This window comes from Phoca vitulina, unplaced genomic scaffold, assembly GCF_004348235.1.
Source record: "Phoca vitulina isolate PV1807 unplaced genomic scaffold, GSC_HSeal_1.0 scaffold5, whole genome shotgun sequence".
Taxonomy (NCBI): domain Eukaryota; kingdom Metazoa; phylum Chordata; class Mammalia; order Carnivora; family Phocidae; genus Phoca; species Phoca vitulina.
Genome location: NW_022589708.1, coordinates 18,679,225 through 18,685,500, shown reverse-complemented (window position 1 = coordinate 18,685,500; position 6,276 = coordinate 18,679,225).

The window sequence follows — 6,276 nt, the reverse complement described above, 5'->3', positions numbered from 1 at the left end:
CATAAAATATTAAAAATATTTTTTAAGCAAAAGTAAAATTATAATAGAAGCACAGAAATGCACAAAAGAATGAAATCTTAAATATGTGGGCAAACCTAAGTAAATATTGACTGAAAATGATTATAATTTACCTTATATAGCTAAAAAGTTCTTGCAGAATTAAAATGTGTAACAAAAACAAAAGGCAAGAGTGACAATAAATGATATTGAAGAGTTTTAAGATCCTTATATAGTCTAAAAAGTGAAAAAGATTTGATTTATATTAGATTTTTGGAGGTCAAGGATACATGCTATGATTTCTAATATAATTAATTAATTCATATGTAACCAAAAAGTTAAAGGGAGAAAGCCATAAAAAAAATATTTTTTCATAAAAAATATTTTATGAAATCCAAAGGATGCCAAAACAACAAACAAAAAACAAAAACTACCAGAAAAAAACAGGACAGTCAGAGCAAATAGAAACCAAGGAGTAAGATGACAGAATTAATGTCAGATGTATCCATGATTACATCACATGTAAGTGGCCTAATACAAGTATAAAGCAGTTTGATAGCTTTGGAAAACTTTTTGATAATTTCTTATAAAGTTAAGTGTACATTTATCTTATGACCCAGAAATTTCACACTGTTGTATTTCTCCCAGAAAAAATAGGAGTGTATGTACATACAAATGCTTATAAAAGCCTTATTCATAATATACATAAACTGGAAACAACTCAATTTGTACATCAACAGGAAAATAGTTACACAATGTAAATCTACTCAGTAATAAAAAAGAATATACTGTATGTATCACATATATTGTGTGGAACAAAGGAAACTATATACAAAAGCTCATAGGCTGTATAATTCATTTATATGAAATACATATCTAATCTATGGCACTATAATTCAGAACAATGTCTATATAAGTGGAGATTGCCTATAATGTGGCCAACAGAACTTTCTGGGATGATGGAAAGGTTCTATATTTGGATTGAAATGTTGTTTATATGGGTGTTTACGTTTGTAAAAACATCATATTATACACTTAAGATACATCTCAAGGTATTTAAATTTAACTTCAATAAAAAATTAAAAGCAAGGAAACAACAAAACCACACACACAAAAATAAGTGGAACAAATAAATTAAAAAACTACCAAACTGAATTTAAAAAATCCAAAATAAATACTGCTTGCAAGACACATTTATAAAGACACATAGAAGGACAAAGAAAGGCTGAAAGTAAAAGTATGGAAAAATATATTTTATACAAATACTAATTCAGAGAAAACTAGCACATATAAATTAATAAAGTAAAATTTAAGGGAAAAAGTATTACTAGACATAAAAAAAAGATGTTCCTTCACATTTCCCCACAAAGAAGATAAAACAACTCTAATTTTATATGTACCTAATAATATATACCTTCAAAATATATACTGCAAAAATTGCCAGACTATAAAGAGAAATAGAATGTTATAGTGAGAAATTTTAAATACTTACCTCAATAATGGAAAAAAAAGAGAAAAACTCATTAAGGTTATAAAAATTTTTAATAATACTTTTAACACACTTGACCTAATTTACCTAATATGCAGCAAAGCAACAACAACAGAATGTACATTCTTTTTCAAGTAAACATTGTATATTTATCAAAACTGGCCATATGCAGGTCTACAAAGCAAGCTGTAAGAAATTCAAAGGATTTTAATCAGACAATATTTTTTGGACTGTAAAGGAAGGTAGACATCAGTTTGCATTCCCACCAATAGTGCAAGAGTGTTCCTTTTTCTCCATATCTTCCACAACACTTGTTGTTTCTTGTGTTGTTGATTTTAGCCATTCTGACAGGTGTGAGATGATATCTCATTGTAGTTTTGGTTTGCATTTCCCTGACGATGAGTGATGTTGAGCATCTTTTCATGTGTCTGTTGGCCAATTATATGTCATGTTTGGAGAAATGTCTGTTCATGTCTTCTGCCCATTTTTTAATTGGATTATTTGGGGGGTTTTTGGTGTTGAGTTGCATCAGTTCTTTATATATTTTGGATACTAATCCTTCATCAGATATGTCATTTGCAACTATCTTCTCCCATTCAGTAGATTATCTTTCTGTTTCATTGATTGTTTCCTTCTCTGTGCAGAAGCTTTTTATTTTGATGTAGTCCCAGTAGTTATTTTTGCTTTTGTTTCCCTTGCCTCAGGAGACATATCTAGAAAAATGTTGCTATGGCCATTGTTAGAGAGATCGCTGCTTGTGCTCTCTTCAAGGGTTTTTATGATTTCAGGCCTCATATTTAGGTCTTTAATCCATTTTGAATGTATTCTTGTGTATGGTGTTAAAAAGTGGTCCAGTTTCATTCCTTTGCATGTAGCTGTCCAGTTTTCCCAACACCATTTGTTGAAGAGACTGTCTTTTTCCCATTGTATATTCTTTCCTACTGGTGCAGCCACTAGGGAAAACAGTATGGAGGTTCCTTGAGAAGTTAAAAATAGAACTACCCCCAAAATGCAGAAACACTAATTCAAAGGGATACATGCACCCCTATGTTTATAGCAGCAATATTTACAATAGCCAGATTATGGAAGCAGCCCAAGTGTCCATCGATAGATGAATGGATAAAGAATATATATATAATATATATACACACAAAGCAATATTATTCAGCCATCAAAAAAAAGGAAATCTCACCATTTGCAATGACATAGATGGAGCTAGAGAGTATAATGCTAAGTGAAATAAGTCAGTTAGAGAAATACAAATACCATATGATTCACTCATGTGTGGAATTTAAGAAACCAAACAAGCAAAGGAAAAAGAGAGAGAGAAACAAGAAAACCAAGAAACAGATTCTTAACTATAGAGAACAGACCGATGTTTATCAGAGGGGAGATGGGGGGGTGGATGGGTGAAATATGGGATGGGGATTAAGGATGGCACTTGAAGTGATGAGAATTGGGTGGTGTATGAAAGTGTTTAATTACTATATTGTACGCCTGAAACCAATATAATACTGTTTACGATAATGGAATTAAAATCAAAAGTTAATAAAAAATTAAAAAATAAAAAGGTTGAGAAAAAAAGGAAAGTAGAAATCTATAACAGTCAAACCACTATAAAACCACCTTATGTTTGGATTAAGTAACATAAATCATCAAAAAAGAAACGGGAGCTTTTACATCCTAATGTGGGAGTCCAAATTGGTTCCATCACATTTGAGAACTGATAATGTCTAATGAAACTAAAATATACATGTCCATTGATGCAGTAGTTCCACTCCTAAGAATGTACTCAAGAGAAATACATACATATGTTCATCAAAACACATGTTCAAAAATGTTTATGGCAACACTATTTGAAATAGCCTGACAGTAGTTAGATCATTCCCCTCAAATGATCATCAAACCATCATAATGGATAATGGTGGCATATTCATAATATTCATTTAGTATATTGTCATGTGAAAATGAATGAGCTACTGATATCTGTAACAACATGGATATTACCGGTTTTGAGTAAATAATACAAAAGTATACATTCCTTGTGATCTTGCCTATATCAAGTTCTTCTATATAATTTATGTTGATGGATATCAGGATAGTAGTTACTTTTGGGGAAGAAGGAAATTGTGAATGACTATGAGGAGGGCAAAAAGGGGACTTCGGGGTATCAGTAATGTTTTATTTCCTGACCTGGGTTGTGATTAACCAATGTGTTCATTTTGTGAAAATTCATCAAGCTTTACTCTTAGGATTTATACCATATATATACAGAGAGAGAGAGAGAGAGAGACTTAAAAGCATGAGGCAAATTATTTTAAATATCTTTAATAATGGCAAATGTCCCCTTCTTTGAGGATTTGACTGAAATTTTGACAAAATCAAAGGTAAATTTTTTTTGTAGTGTGAACATTTTATTTCTTCAAATTTTTATTTTAATTCTGGTTAGTTAACATACAGTGTAGTATTGGTTTCATGAGTAGAATTCAGTGATTCATCACTTACATACAACACCCAGGGCTCAACACAACAAAAGCCCTCCTTAATACCCATCCTCCATCTAGCCCATCGCCCACCCACCTCCCTCCATCAACCCTCAGTTTGTTCTCTATATTTAATAAGAGTCTCTTGCAGATTCCCCCCCTCTTTTTTTTTCCCCCTCCCATCAAAGGTAATTTTGAAGCTGTTCAATGAATAAAGTGGGTAATTAAACCAAGGAAGGGTGGTCTGACCAAAAAGGAAATGCAGTTATAATATAATGAGATTGATTATTTTATGAAACTGAGCAAATGGTCATAATATCATTTCAAAACACAATTTCCAAAAATTTTAATGAGTGGAAAACTGGTAAGAATAAGTGTAATTGTATGAAATCGTGCTATTTGTTCACATAGGTATGAATGTGTGTATCTAACCCGGTTTTCATAGACAGTTTCTCATTTTGACCACTTCAACAATCTGGTGAAGTTAAGGGCAACGACTTTGTGAAGGCAGGTATATTATTATCCCATCATCTTAAGTTTCTTTCTTTGCTTTTTTGGAGGAGAGATGGGAGCAGAGGTGGGATACCCAGAAGTGAATTAGGCAAGGTTACATGCAGTGGGAAAGTGCTAGAGGCTGAATTTGTCTGGGTCTTCTTATTTTGGCCCACTTCCTAGTCTTGTGCATTCTGAAGAGTGATAATGGTATCTGTATTTCTTTTTATCTTTGAGCTGTTTGCTTATCTACACTCCTCTGTCATACAACATAGCATGTCAAGCTTGCAATCTTATATTAAACTAATACACAATTTTTAGTTTTTATAGGGCAGCGATTTTAATGTTAGAAGATCTAGCAATTTTGTATCTAGGTTTGTGTCATCCATGCACAATGAAGTTAATAAGAGCATTATAAAAATCAATATTTTTCTTGCACCATTGTTTCTAATACCTTATAAAATCAAGCTTTTATTTCTGGGTGAATTTATCTGATTCCATTATTTTGTCATGGAGAATTGTGTAGATATTTAAATTCAAGTGCAGAGTTTCTCTTTTAAAGTTGCTAGCACATTTACTAGTGTTTGGGTGATATCCCAAGCTACTTTTGATGATTATTCTGTCCTCAGAGAATTAACTTAGGACATAAACATGTACCTTGCTTCCCTGCATAATGCATTTTGCATAGTAGATGATCAACAATATTTGTAGGAATGAATGAGTGCATGAATGAATGATATGTGTCACTGATTAGGGGAGAGGCTCAGAGCATCCCGCCTACTTCAGGATCATACCTTGAATATGAGGTGTTTTCTCTGCCCTTTCTAAAAACATACGCAGTTATGCTCAGCAATGTTAGCTGTGCTCCTGATGCCACACATTGAGGTATATGCGGATGATTCTCATTTTTACTGTTAGTTTGGGGTTTGTAGTATTTTGATGCTCTTCTTTTTTATTGTGTAGAATCCACACGACCTATGGAAGACAATAGCTAGTAGATATCACTAGAGCCAAAATAAGCTTTTGCAGATATATTTCAGAAAATAATGTTATCTTAGGTTTCTTATGATAGGTGGGAGAAGATGATTATTACTCTTTATCTTTCTTGTTCTACATTTACAATTGTGAGTTTAAAAGAAAAATGGTAGCATATATTTTTATATGCTTATATGGCTAAACAATTTTTACATAACTTAGAGACTTCTTTTTCCAGACCTTTGTTTTTCTCCAAATTCAGCCTATCAGTCCCCACAGTAAAGAAATGGTCGACTCAAAGGATTATGAAGGGAATATTTACAGAGCTATGGGCAAGGTTAACATGGAACCATCCTACAATGTGAAATATATACTCAACATACAAGCCAGCAGTTGTACTCTTGGGCATTTTTCCCAGAGAAATAAAGACTTGTGGTCACACAGAAACCTATACATGAATGTTCACGGAAGCTGTATTCCTAGAGGGCAGAGCAAGGCAGAAAAAGGCAGAGAACTGACCTGGGACCAAGGAGCAGGGGGCAAATAAAGAAACCTGCACACTCTGCCATATGTAGATACTGTCTTCTAGTATTTCCCAGAGCTAGATTTTTCTTTACTTTGTGAAATTTTCACTACATTTTTTTCAGTTGTCTATGTGTACTTCCACTTGGCTAGCTCTGTGATCAGTATTTTTCTATTCGATATAAACATCTGTTTATGATTTATGTTCAATAAACAAACACCATGTAAACTGCATACATTTCATTTCTTAGGTTTTAATTAAAAGTATTTATTAATCCCTCATGATAAGCAAAGTATTGTGGTTAAGTCTTGCCAGAG